Source organism: Cetorhinus maximus, chromosome 12, assembly GCF_964194155.1.
Source record: "Cetorhinus maximus chromosome 12, sCetMax3.hap1.1, whole genome shotgun sequence".
In the NCBI taxonomy this organism is placed as follows: Eukaryota; Metazoa; Chordata; class Chondrichthyes; order Lamniformes; family Cetorhinidae; genus Cetorhinus; species Cetorhinus maximus.
In genome coordinates this window covers 71,361,613-71,374,908 of record NC_135890.1, presented here as the reverse complement: position 1 = coordinate 71,374,908, position 13,296 = coordinate 71,361,613, and the positions used below count along the sequence as shown (strand labels likewise).

The 13,296-nt window shown below is 44.7% G+C and overlaps 7 non-coding genes across 7 annotated transcripts; all 7 read left to right on the top strand.

Annotated features, from left to right (window-relative positions):
- Positions 1-2,308: 2,308 nt before the first annotated feature.
- trnal-caa (transfer RNA leucine (anticodon CAA)) lies at positions 2,309-2,427 on the top strand. Its single transcript has 2 exons — positions 2,309-2,346; positions 2,382-2,427. It is a non-coding gene; the product is annotated as a tRNA-Leu (tRNA).
- Positions 2,428-4,484: 2,057 nt separating this feature from the next.
- On the top strand, positions 4,485-4,603 carry trnal-caa (transfer RNA leucine (anticodon CAA)). The gene is made up of 2 exons: positions 4,485-4,522; positions 4,569-4,603. It is a non-coding gene; the product is annotated as a tRNA-Leu (tRNA).
- Positions 4,604-5,606: 1,003 nt separating this feature from the next.
- On the top strand, positions 5,607-5,725 carry trnal-caa (transfer RNA leucine (anticodon CAA)). The gene is made up of 2 exons: positions 5,607-5,644; positions 5,680-5,725. It is a non-coding gene; the product is annotated as a tRNA-Leu (tRNA).
- Positions 5,726-7,847: 2,122 nt separating this feature from the next.
- trnal-caa (transfer RNA leucine (anticodon CAA)) lies at positions 7,848-7,966 on the top strand. Its single transcript has 2 exons — positions 7,848-7,885; positions 7,921-7,966. It is a non-coding gene; the product is annotated as a tRNA-Leu (tRNA).
- A 1,002-nt stretch (positions 7,967-8,968) lies between these two features.
- trnal-caa (transfer RNA leucine (anticodon CAA)) lies at positions 8,969-9,087 on the top strand. The gene is made up of 2 exons: positions 8,969-9,006; positions 9,042-9,087. It is a non-coding gene; the product is annotated as a tRNA-Leu (tRNA).
- Positions 9,088-10,089: 1,002 nt separating this feature from the next.
- Positions 10,090-10,208, top strand: trnal-caa (transfer RNA leucine (anticodon CAA)). Its single transcript has 2 exons — positions 10,090-10,127; positions 10,163-10,208. It is a non-coding gene; the product is annotated as a tRNA-Leu (tRNA).
- A 1,443-nt stretch (positions 10,209-11,651) lies between these two features.
- On the top strand, positions 11,652-11,770 carry trnal-caa (transfer RNA leucine (anticodon CAA)). Its single transcript has 2 exons — positions 11,652-11,689; positions 11,736-11,770. It is a non-coding gene; the product is annotated as a tRNA-Leu (tRNA).
- Positions 11,771-13,296: the final 1,526 nt, after the last annotated feature.

The window sequence follows — 13,296 nt, the reverse complement described above, 5'->3', positions numbered from 1 at the left end:
GGTGTCCTCCAGTTCAGTTAGTGCACAGAATTTGCAGCACACATTGGCAATCCTGAGCAACTGTTGTCAGGATGGCCAAGTGGTCTAAGGCCCCAGACTCAAGGAGTGTGATTCCTTGCCTTGCAATGGCTTGGTGAATTCTGGTCCCTTTCTAGGGGCATGGGTCCAAATCCCACTCCTGACATTCCATTTTCAACCGCACAAATGCTCTCGCCAGCCAACATTTCCTGACAGGCTCTGATGAAATTTACGCCTGCCACGTTTTACCACATCTTCGCAATTTACGCCTCAATACAAACACAAGGTACGCCTCCACGAACATGTCTATGACACACAAAATTTACACGTAACATGCCTTACGCATCAAATCACACTTTTCCCACAAACATGACCCAAACTGCAAACACACCAATGTGAGGAAACTACATTTATTCCTTGCTGCTTGCTGCATTCCACATTGCATTCTAAGACTGCACCTTTCAATGGCATGGCGTACACTGCTGGTTCTCATATCCAGGACAACTGTTTCAAAGAATGACACTTTTTCTACACAAAAACAACTCACTTCAACTCCTTTATTTTGGCAAATACTTGCAAGGATACCAGTGACTTTAACATTCCAATTCATCCCCTGATGGGAAGCACAGTACTGATAGACTAGATGCCTTTGAAAGCTGGGCCGTTCAGTTGGTAATATTCAGAGTAATGCCATTGGCCAGGGGCACAGGGGCTGCAAATTCCTTACATTCAATTCCAATATTAGAGCTGCTGCTCATTGTCTGGTGTTCAGCCATCGCAGGTCCATCACCTTAATGTCATGAAAAGAAAGGCATGTGGATGAGAGGGTGAAATTTCCGCTTTGATGGATTATTCCCTTCTGATGTGTTTTTTGAAGGACTTGTGTTCCAATGGCAACTGTGTTGCTTGCATTTGGTGAAGATGGAGGCAGAAATGTGTCTCAGAAAATGATGTTTGCTGCAAGGTGGTAAAATGGCTGTTGCTGTATAAGAGCTGTGAGTCTGAGGGTTGTTTGTGAAACAGGAAAGTAGAATTATGGCACTGCCTGTTATATCAAGCTCGAGCAATTGATGGTTGTGCTTTCTCATTGCACAAGGGACAACGGTGTGCTCCAGTTCAGTTAGTGTACAGAATTTACAGCACACATTGGCAGCCTTGCACAACTGTTGTCAGGATGGCCGAATGGTCTAAGGCACAAGACTCAAGGAGTGTGATTCCTAGCCTTGCAATGGCTTGATGAATTCTGGTCTCTTTCTAGTGCTGTGGGTTCAAATCCCACTCCTAACATTCCATTTTCATCTGCACAAATTCTCTCGCCAGCCTACATTTCCTGACAGGCTCTGCTGAAATTTACGCCTGCCACATTTTACCACTTCAACGCTATTGACGCCTCAATACAAACACAACGTACGCCTCCACAACCATGACCATCACACACAAAACTGCACACGTAATATACCTCATGCATCAAATCACACTTCTCCCACAATCATGACCCAAACTCCAAACACACCACTTTGAGGAAACTACATTTATCCCTTGCTGCATGCTGCATTCCACATTGCATTCTAGGACTGCACCTTTCAATGGCATGGCGTACACTGCTGGTTCTCATAACCAGGCCAACTGTTTCAAAGAATGCCACTTCTTCTACACAAAAACAACTCACTTCAACTCCCTTATTTTGATAAATACTTACAAGGATACCAGTGACTTTAACATTCCAATTCATCCCCTGATGGGAAGCACAGTACTGACAGACTAGATGCCTTTGATGGCTGGGCCATTCAGGTGGTAATATTCAGAGTAATGCCATTGAACAGGGGCACAGGGGCTGCATATTCCCTACATTCAATTCCAATATTAGAGCTGCTGCTCATTGTCTGGTGTTCAGCCGTCGCACGTCCCTCACCTTAATGTCATGAAAAGAAAGGCATGTGGATGAGAGGGTGAAATGTCCGCTTTGAAGAATTATTCCCCTCTGATGTGTTTTTTGAAGGATTTGTGTTCCAATGGCAACTGTGTTGTTTGCGTTTGGTGAAGGTGGAGGCAGAAATGTGTCTGAGAAAATGATGTTTGCTGCAAGGTGGTAAAATGGCTGTTGGTGTATAAGAGCTGTGTGTCTTAGGGTTGTTTGTGGAGCAGGAAAGGAGAATTATGGCACTGCCTGTTAAATCAAGCACGAGCAATTGATGGTTGTGCTTTGTCATTGCACAAGAGACAAAGGTGTGCTCCACTTCAGTTAGTGTACAGAATTTGCAGCACACATTGGCAATCATGAGCAACTGTTGTCAGGATGGCTGAGTGGTCTAAGGTGCCAGACTCAAGGAGTGTGATTCCTTGCCTTGCAATGGCATGGTGAATTCTGGTCCCTTTCTAGGGGCGTGGGTTCAAATCCCACTCCTGACATTCCTTTTTCAACCGCACAAATGCTCTCGCCAGCCTACATTTCCTGACAGGCTCTGATGAAATTTACGCCTGCCACGTTTTACCACTTCTACGCTATTTACGCCTCAATACAAACACAAGGTACGCCTCCACAACCATGTCCATCACACACAAAACTGCACACGGAATATACCTCATGCATCAAATCACACTTCTCCCACATTTATGACCCAAACTCCAACCACACCACTTTGAGGTAACTACATTTATTACTTGCTGCTTGCTGCATTCCACATTGCATTCTAGGACTGCACCTTACAATGGCATGGCGTACACTGCTGGTTCTCATAACCAGGACAACTGTTTCAAAGAATGCCACTTCTTCTAGACAAAAACAACTCACTTCAACTCCCTTACTTTGGCAAGTACTTGCAAGGATACCAGTGACTTTAACATTCCAATTCATCCCCTGATGGGAAGCACAGTACTGATAGACTAGATGCCTTTGAAAGCTGGGCCGTTCAGTTGGTAATATTCAGAGTAATGCCATTGGACAGGGGCACAGGGGTGCAAATTCCCTTTGTTCAATTCCCATATTAGAGCTGCTGCTCATTGTCTGGTGTTCAGCCGTCGCAGGTCCATCACCTTAATGTCATGAAAAGAAAGGCATGTGGATGAGAAGATGAAATGTACGCTTTGAAGGATTATGCCCATCTGCTGTGTTTTTTGAAGGACTTGTGTTCCAATGGCAACAGTGTTGTTTGCGTTTGGTGAAGGTGGAGGCAGAAATGTGTCTGAGAAAATGATGTTTGCTGCAAGGTGGTAAAATGGCTGTTGGTGCATAACAGCTGTGAGTCTTAGGGTTGTTTGTGGAGCAGGAAAGGAGAATTATGGCACTGCCTGTTAAATCAAGCACGAGCAATTGATGGTTGTGCTTTGTCATTGCACAAGAGACAACGGTGTCCTCCAGTTCAGTTAGTGCACAGAATTTGCAGCACACATTGGCAATCCTGAGCAACTGTTGTCAGGATGGCCAAGTGGTCTAAGGCCCCAGACTCAAGGAGTGTGATCCCTTGCCTTGCAATGGCTTGGTGAATTCTGGTCCCTTTCTAGGGGCATGGGTCCAAATCCCACTCCTGACATTCCATTTTCAACCGCACAAATGCTCTCGCCAGCCAACATTTCCTGACAGGCTCTGATGAAATTTACGCCTGCCACGTTTTACCACATCTTCGCAATTTAATCCTCAATACAAACACAAGGTACGCCTCCACGAACATGTCTATGACACACAAAATTTACACGTAACATGCCTCATGCATCAAATCACACTTCTCCCACAATCATGACCCAAACTGCAAACACACCACTTTGAGGAAACTTCATTTATTCCTTGCTGCTTGCTGCATTCCACCTTGCATTCTAGGACTGCACCTTTCAATGGCATGGCGTACACTGCTGGTTCTCATAACCAGGCCAACTGGTTCAAAGAATGCCACTTCTTCTACGCAAAAACAACTCACTTCAACTCCCTTATTTTGGCAAATACTTGCAAGGATACCAGTGACTTTAACATTCCAAGTCATCCCCTGATGGGAAGCACAGTACTGACAGACTAGATGCCTTTGAAGGCTGGGACTTTCAGGTGGTAATATTCAGAGTAATGCCATTGGCCAGGGGCACAGGGGCTGCAAATTCCTTATATTCAATTCCAATATTAGAGCTGCTGCTCAGAGGGTGAAATTTCCGCTTTGATGGATTATTCCCTTCTGATGTGTTTTTGGAAGGACTTGTGTTCCAATGGCAACTGTGTTGCTTGCAATTGGTGAAGATGGATGCAGAAATGTGTCTGAGAAAATGATGTTTGCTGCAAGGTGGTAAAATGGCTGTTGCTGTATAAGAGCTGTGAGTCTGAGGGTTGTTTGTGGAACAGGAAAGGAGAATTATGGCACTGCCTGTTAAATCAAGCTCGAGCAATTGATGGTTGTGCTTTCTCATTGCACAAGGGACAATGGTGTGCTCCAGTTCAGTTAGTGTACAGAATTTACAGCACACATTGGCAGCCTTGAGCAACTGTTGTCAGGATGGCCGAGTGGTCTAAGGCACAAGACTCAAGGAGTGTGATTCCTAGCCTTGCAATGGCTTGATGAATTCTGGTCCCTTTCTAGTGGTGTGGGTTCAAATCCCACTCCTAACAGTCCATTTTCATCTGCACAAATTCTCTCGCCAGACTACATTTCCTGACAGGCTCTGCTGAAATTTACGCCTGCCATGTTTTACAACATCAACGCTATTTACGCCTCAATACAAACACAACGTACGCCTCCACAACCATGTCCATCACACACAAAACTGCACACGTAATATACCTCACGCATCAAATCACACTTCTCCTACAATCATGACCCAAACTGCAAACACACCACTATGAGGAAACTTCATTTATTCCTTGCTGCTTGCTGCATTCCACACTGCATTCTAAGACTGCACCTTTCAATGGCATGGCGTACACTGCTGGTTCTCATAAACAGGCCAACTGTTTCAAAGAATGCCACTTCTTCTACACAAAAACAACTCACTTCAACTCCCTTATTTTGGCAAATACTTGCAAGGATACCAGTGACTTTAACATTCCAAGTCATCCCATGATGGGAAGCACAGTACTGACAGACTAGATGCCTTTGAAGGCTGGGCCGTTCAGGTGGTAATATTCAGAGTAATGCCATTGGCTAGGGGCACAGGGGCTGCAAATTCCTTATATTCAATTCCAATATTAGAGCTGCTGCTCATTGTCTGGTGTTCAGCCATCGCAGGTCCATCACCTTAATGTCATGAAAAGAAAGGCATGTGGATGAGAGGGTGAAATTTCCGCTTTGATGGATTATTCCCTTCTGATGTGTTTTTTGAAGGACTTGTGTTCCAATGGCAACTGTGTTGCTAGCGTTTGGTGAAGGTGGAGGCAGAAATCTGTCTGAGAAAATGATGTGTGCTGCAAGGTGGTAAAATGGCTGTTGGCGTACAGGAGCTGTGAGTCTTAGGTTTATTTGTGGAGCAGGAAAGGAGAATTATGGCACTGCCTGTTAAATCAAGCACGAGCAATTGATGGTTGTGCTTTGTCATAGCACAAGAGACAACGGTGTGCTCCACTTCAGTTAGTGTACACAATTTGCAGCACACATTGGCAATCATGAGTAACTGTTGTCAGGATGGCCGAGTGGTCTAAGGCGCCAGACTCAAGGAGTGTGATTCCTTGCTTTGCAATGGCTTGGTGAATTCTGGTCCCTTTCTAGGGGCGTGGGTTCAAATCCCACTCCTGACATTCCTTTTTCAACCGCAGAAATGCTCTCGCCAGCCTACATTTCCTGAAAGGCTCAGCTGAAATTTACGCCTGCCACATTTTACCACATCAACGCTATTTACGCCTCAATACAAACACAAGGTATGCCACCACAACCATGTCCATCACACACAAAACTGCACACGTAATATACCTCATGCATCAAATCACACTTCTCCCACATTTATGACCCAAACTCCAACCACACCACTTTGAGGTAACTACATTTATTACTTGCTGCTTGCTGCATTCCACATTGCATTCTAGGACTGCACCTTACAATGGCATGGCGTACACTGCTGGTTCTCATAACCAGGACAAATGTTTCAAAGAATGACACTTTTTCTACACAAAAACAACTCACTTCAACTCCTTTATTTTGGCAAATACTTGCAAGGATAACAGTGACTTTAACATTCCAATTCATCCCCTGATGGGAAGCACAGTACTGATAGACTAGATGCCTATGAAAGCTGGGCCGTTCAGGTGGTAATATTCAGAGTAATGCCATTGGACAGGGGCACAGGGGTGCAAATTCCCTTCGTTCAATTCCCATATTAGAGCTGCTGCTCATTGTCTGGTGTTCAGCCGTCGCAGGTCCATCACCTTAATGTCATGAAAAGAAAGGCATGTGGATGAGAAGATGAAATGTCCGCTTTGAAGGATTATTCCCATCTGCTGTGTTTTTTCAAGGACTTGTGTTCCAATGGCAACTGTGTTGTTTGCAATTGGTGAAGATGGAGGCAGAAATGTGTCTCAGAAAATGATGTTTGCTGCAAGGTGGTAAAATGGCTGTTGCTGTATAAGAGCTGTGAGTCTGAGGGTTGTTTGTGGAACAGGAAAGTAGAATTATGGCACTGCCTGTTAAATCAAGCTCGAGCAATTGATGGTTGTGCTTTCTCATTGCACAAGGGAAAACGGTGTGCTCCAGTTCAGTTAGTGCACAGAATTTGCAGCACACATTGGCAATCCTGAACAACTGTTGTCAGGATGGCCAAGTGGTCTAAGGCCCCAGACTCAAGGAGTGTGATTCCTTGCCTTGCAATGGCTTGGTGAATTCTGGTCCCTTTCTAGGGGCATGGGTCCAAATCCCACTCCTGACATTCCTTTTTCAACCGCACAAATGCTCTCGCCAGCCAACATTTCCTGACAGGCTCTGATGAAATTTACGCCTGCCACGTTTTACCACATCTTCGCAATTTAAGCCTCAATACAAACACAAGGTACGCCTCCACGAACATGTCTATGACACACAAAATTTACACGTAACATGCCTCATGCATCAAATCACACTTCTCCCACAATCATGACCCAAACTGCAAACACACCACTATGAGGAAAGTTCATTTATTCCTTGCTGCTTGCTGCATTCCACACTGCATTCTAAGACTGCACCTTTCAATGGCATGGCGTACACTGCTGGTTCTCATAACCAGGACAACTGTTTCAAAGAATGCCACTTCTTCTACACAAAAACAACTCACTTCAACTCCCTTATTTTGGCAAATACTTGCAAGGATACCAGTGACTTTAACATTCCAAGTCATCCCATGATGGGAAGCACAGTACTGACAGACTAGATGCCTTTGAAGGCTGGGCCGTTCAGGTGGTAATATTCAGAGTAATGCCATTGGCCAGGGGCACAGGGGTGCAAATTCCCTACATTCAGTTCCTATATTAGAGCTGCTGCTCATTGTCTGGTGTTCAGCCGTCGCAGGTCCATCACCTTAATGTCATGAAAAGAAAGGCATGTGGATGAGAGGATGAAATATCCGCTTTGAAGAATTATTCCCTTCTGATGTGTTTTTTGAAGGACTTGTGTTCCAATGGCAACTGTGTTGCTAGCGTTTGGTGAAGGTGGAGGCAGAAATCTGTCTGAGAAAATGATGTGTGCTGCAAGGTGGTAAAATGGCTGTTGGCGTACAAGAGCTGTGAGTCTTAGGTTTTTTTGTGGAGCAGGAAAGGAGAATTATGGCACTGCCTGTTAAATCAAGCACGAGCAATTGATGGTTGTGCTTTGTCATAGCACAAGAGACAACGGTGTGCTCCACTTCAGTTAGTGTACACAATTTGCAGCACACATTGGCAATCTTGAGTAACTGTCGTCAGGATGGCCGAGTGGTCTAAGGCACCAGACTCAAGGAGTGTGATTCCTTGCTTTGCAATGGCTTGGTGAATTCTGGTCCCTTTCTAGGGGTGTGGGTTCAAATCCCACTACTGACATTCCTTTTTCAACCGCACAAATGCTCTCGCCAGCCTACATTTCCTGAAAGGCTCTGCTGAAATTTACGCCTGCCACATTTTACCACTTCAACGCTATTTACGCCTCAATACAAACACAAGGTACGCCTCCACAACCATGTCCATCACACACAAAACTGCACACGGAATATACCTCATGCATCAAATCACACTTCTCCCACATTTATGACCCAAACTCCAACCACACCACTTTGAGGTAACTACATTTATTACTTGCTGCTTGCTGCATTCCACATTGCATTCTAGGACTGCACCTTACAATAGCATGGCGTACACTGCTGGTTCTCATAACCAGGACAACTGTTTCAAAGAATGACACTTCTTCTACACAAAAACAACTCACTTCAACTCCCTTACTTTGGCAAGTACTTGCAAGGATACCAGTGACTTTAGAATTCCAATTCATCCCCTGATGAGAAGCATAGTGCTGACAGACTCCAAGCCTTTGAAGGCTGGGCCGTTCAGGTGGTAATGTTCAGAGTAATGCCATTGGCCAGGGGCACAGGGGTGCAAATTCCCTTTGTTCAATTCCCATATTAGAGCTGCTGCTCATTGTCTGGTGTTCAGCCGTCGCAGGTCCATCACCTTAATGTCATGAAAAGAAAGGCATGTGAATGAGAAGATGAAATGTCCGCTTTGAAGGATTATTCCCTTCTGCTGAGTTTTTTGAAGGACTTGTGTTCCAATGGCAACTGTGTTGTTTGCGTTTGGTGAAGGTGGAGGCAGAAATGTGTCTGAGAAAATGATGTTTGCTGCAAGGTGGTAAAATGGCTGTTGGTGCATAACAGCTGTGAGTCTTAGGGTTGTTTATGGAGCAGGAAAGGAGAATTATGGCACTGCCTGTTAAATCAAGCACGAGCAATTGATGGTTGTGCTTTGTCATTGCACAAGAGACAACGGTGTGCTCCACTTCAGTTAGTGTACAGAATTTGCAGCACACATTGGCAATCCTGAGCAACTGTTGTCAGGATGGCCGAGTGGTCTAAGGCGCCAGACTCAAGGAGTGTGATTCCTTGCCTTGCAATGGCTTGGTGAATTCTGGTCCTTTTCTAGGGGTGTGGGTTCAAATCCCACTCCTGACATTCCTTTCTCATCCGCACAAATTCTCTCACCAGCCTACATTTCCTGACAGGCTCTGCTGAAATTTACGCCTGCCACATTTTACTACTTCAACGCAATTTACGCCTCAATACAAACACAAGGTATGCCTCCACAACCATGTCCATCACACACAAAACTGCACACGTAATATGCCTCATGCATCAAATCACACTTCTCCCACAATCATGACTCAAACTGCAAACACACCACTCTGACGAAACTACATTTATTCCTTGCTGCTTGCTGCATTCCACATTGCATTCTAGGACTGCACCTTTCAATGGCATGGCGTACACTGCTGGTTCTCAAACCAAGCCAACTTTTTCAAAGAATGCCACTTCTTCTACACAAAAACAACTCACTTCAACTCCCTTTCTTTGACAAGTACTTGCAAGGATACCAGTGACTTTAACATTCCAAGTCACCCCCTGATGAGAAGCATAGTGCTGACAGACTCAAAGCCTTTGAAGGCTGGGCCGTTCAGGTGGTAATGTTCAGAGCAATTCCATTGGCCAGGGGCACAGGGGCTGCAAATTCCCTTTGTTCAATTCCCATATTAGAGCTGCTGCTCATTGTCTGGTGTTCAGCCGTCGCAGGTCCATCACCTTAATGTCATGAAAAGAAAGGCATGTGGATGAGAGGGTGAAATGTCCGCTTTGAAGGATTATTCCCTTCTGCTGTGTTTTTTCAAGGACTTGTGTTCCAATGGCAACTGTGTTGTTTACGTTTGGTGAAGGTGGAGGCAGAAATGTGTCTGAGAAAATGATGTTTGCTGCAAGGTGGTAAAATGGCTGTTGGTGCATAACAGCTGTGAGTCTTAGGGTTGTTTGTGGAGCAGGAAAGGAGAATTATGGCACTGCCTGTTAAATCAAGCACGAGCAATTGATGGTTGTGCTTTGTCATTGCACAAGAGACAGCGGTGTGCTCCACTTCAGTTAGTGTACACAATTTGCAGCACACATTGCCAATCCTGAGCAACTGTTGTCAGGATGGCCGAGTGGTCTAAGGCACCAGACTCAAGGAGTGTGATTCCTTGCCTTGCAATGGCTTGGTGAATTCTGGTCTCTTTCTAGGGGCGTGGGTTCAAATCCCACTCCTGATATTCCTTTTTCAACCGCACAAATTCTCTCGCCAGCCTACATTTCTTGCCAGGCTTTGCTGAAATTTACGCCTGCCACATTTTACCACTTCAACGCTATTTATGCCTCAATACAAACACAAGGTATGCCTCCACAACCATGTACATGACACACAAAACCTCACACGTAATATGCCTCATGCATCAAATCACACTTCTCCCACAATCATGACCCAAACTGCAAATACACCACTCTGAGGAAACTACATTTATTCCTTGCTGCTTGCTGCATTCCACATTGCATTCTAGGACTGCACCTTTCAATGGCATGGCGTACACTGCTGGTTCTCATAACCAGGCCAACTGTTTCAATGTCATTTCTTCTAGACAAAAACAACTCACTTCAACTCCCTTACTTTGGCAAGTACTTGCAAGGATACCAGTGACTTTAACATTCCAAGTCATCCCCTGATGAGAAGCACAATGCTGACCACTCCCTTTCCAATAATTTATATAGATTTTTGTTCCCCACCTGTTACATTTTTTAATGTATTTCCATCCATTGTTTTATCTTTTACCTTTTTCGATTCCTTCACCCCACCCCACCCCCACAGGGCTATCTGTAACTTTCTTGTCCTGCTTTCTACCCTTTATTAGCACATTCCTTAGATAATATCACCACATGCAACATCTCTATGACCTTTTGTCTGTGACATCTTTTGGTAATCTCCACCTATCAGTGACCCTTTATCCAGCTTTACTTGTACCACCCACCCCCTTAAACCAGCTTATATTTCACCTCTCTTCTATTTTTACTTAGTTGTATTGAAGGGTCATTCGGACTCGAAACATTTACTGTGTTCCTCTCCGCAGATGCTGCCGGACCTACTGAGTTTTTCCAGGTATTTTTGTTTTTGTTTACTGACAAATTAGATGCCTTTGAAGGCTGGGCCTTTCAGGTGGTAATGTTCAGAGTCATGCCATTGGCCAGGGGCACAGGGGCACAGGGGCTGCAAATTCCCTTCGTTCAATCCCAATATTGGGAGCTGCTGCTCATTGTCTGGTGTTCAGCCGTCGCAGGTCCATCACATTAATGTCATGAAAAGAAAGGCATGTGAATGACAAGGTGAAATGTCCGCTTTGAAGGATTATTCCCTTCTGCTGTGTTTTTTGAAGGACTTGTGTTCCAATGGCAACTGTGTTGCTTGCGTTTGGTGAAGGTGGAGGCAGAAATGTGTCTCAGAAAATGATGTTTGCTGCAAGGTGGTAAAATGGCTGTTGGTGCATAACAGCTGTGAGTCTGAAGGTTGTTTGTGGAGCAGCAAAGGAGAATTATGGCACTGCCTGTTAAATCAAGCACGAGCAATTGATGATTGTGCTTTGTCATTGCACAAGGGACAACGGTGTGTTCCAGTTCAGTTAGTGTACAGAATTTGCAGCACACATTGGCAATCCTGAGCAACTGTTGTCAGGATGGCTGAGTGGTCTAAGGCGCCAGACTCAAGGAGTGTGATTCCTTGCCTTGCAATGGCTTGGTAAATCCTGGCCCCTTTCTAGGGGCGTGGGTTTAAATCCCACTCCTGACGTTCCTTTTTCAACCACACAAATTCTCTCGCCAGCCTACATTTCCTGAAAAGCTCTGCTGAAATTTACGCCTGCCACATTTTACCACATCAACGCTATTTACGCCTCAATACAAACACAACGTACGCCTCCACAACCATGTCCATCACACACAAAACTGCACACGTAATATGCCTTACGCATCAAATCACACTTCTCCCACAATCATGACCCAAACTGCAAACACACCACTCTGAGGAAACTACATTTATTCCTTGCTGCTTGCTGCATTCCACATTGCATTCTAGGACTGCACCTTTCAATGACATGGCGTACACTGCTGGTTCTCATAACCAGGCCAACTGTTTCAAAGAATGCCACTTCTTCTACACAAAAACAACTCACTTTAACTCCCTTACTTTGGCAAGTACTTGCAAGGATACCAGTGACTTTAACATTCCAAGTCATCCCCTGATTGAGTAGCACAATGCTGACCACCCCCTTTCCAATAATTTATATAGATTTTTCTTTTCCCACATATTTCCTTTATTTTTAAATGTATTTCCATCCATTGTTTTATCTTTACCTTTTTCGAATCCTTCACCGCACCCCACCCCGACAAGGGCTATCTGTAACTTTCTTGTCCTGCTTTCTACACTTAATTAGCACATTCCTTAGATAATATCACCACATTCAACATCACTTTGTCCTTTTGTCTGTGACATCTTTTGGTAATCTCCACCTATCCGTGACCCTTTATCCAGCTCTACTTGTACCACCCGCCCCCTTAAACCAGCTTATATTTCACCTCTCTTCTATTTTTACTTAGTTCTGTTGAAGGGTCATTCGGACTCAAAACATTTACTGTGTTCGTCTCCGCAGATGCTGCCGGACCTGCTGAGTTTTTCCAGGTATTTTTGTTTTTGTTTATGACAAATTAGATGCCTTTGAAGGCTGGGCCTTTCCGGTGGTAATGTTCAGAGTAATGCCATTGGCCAGGGGCACAGGGGCTGCAAATTCCCCTCGTTTAATTCCAGTATTAGAGCTGCTGCTCATTGTCTGGTGTTCAGCCGTCGCAGGTCCATCACCTTAATGTCATGAAAAGAAAGGCATGTGAATGAGAAGGTGAAATGTCCGCTTTGAAGAATTATTCCCTTCTGCTGTGTTTTTTGAAGGACTTGTGTTCCAATGGCAACTGTGTTGCTTGCGTTTGGTGAAGGTGGAGGCAGAAATGTGTCTGAGAAAATGATGTTTGCTGCAAGGTGGTAAAATGGCTGTTGGTGTATAAGAGCTGTGAGTCTGAAGGTTGTTTGTGGAGCAGGAAAGGAGAATTTTGGCCTGTTAAATCAAGCACGAGCAATTGATGATTGTGATTTGTCATTGCACAAGAGACAACGGTGTGCTCCAGTTCAGTTAGTGTACAGAATTTGGAGCACACATTGGCAATCCTGAGCAACTGCCTCTCAAGATGGCTGAGTGGTCTAAGGTGCCAGACTCAAGGAGTGTGATTCCTTCCCTTGCAATGTCTTGGTAAATTCTGGCCCCTTTC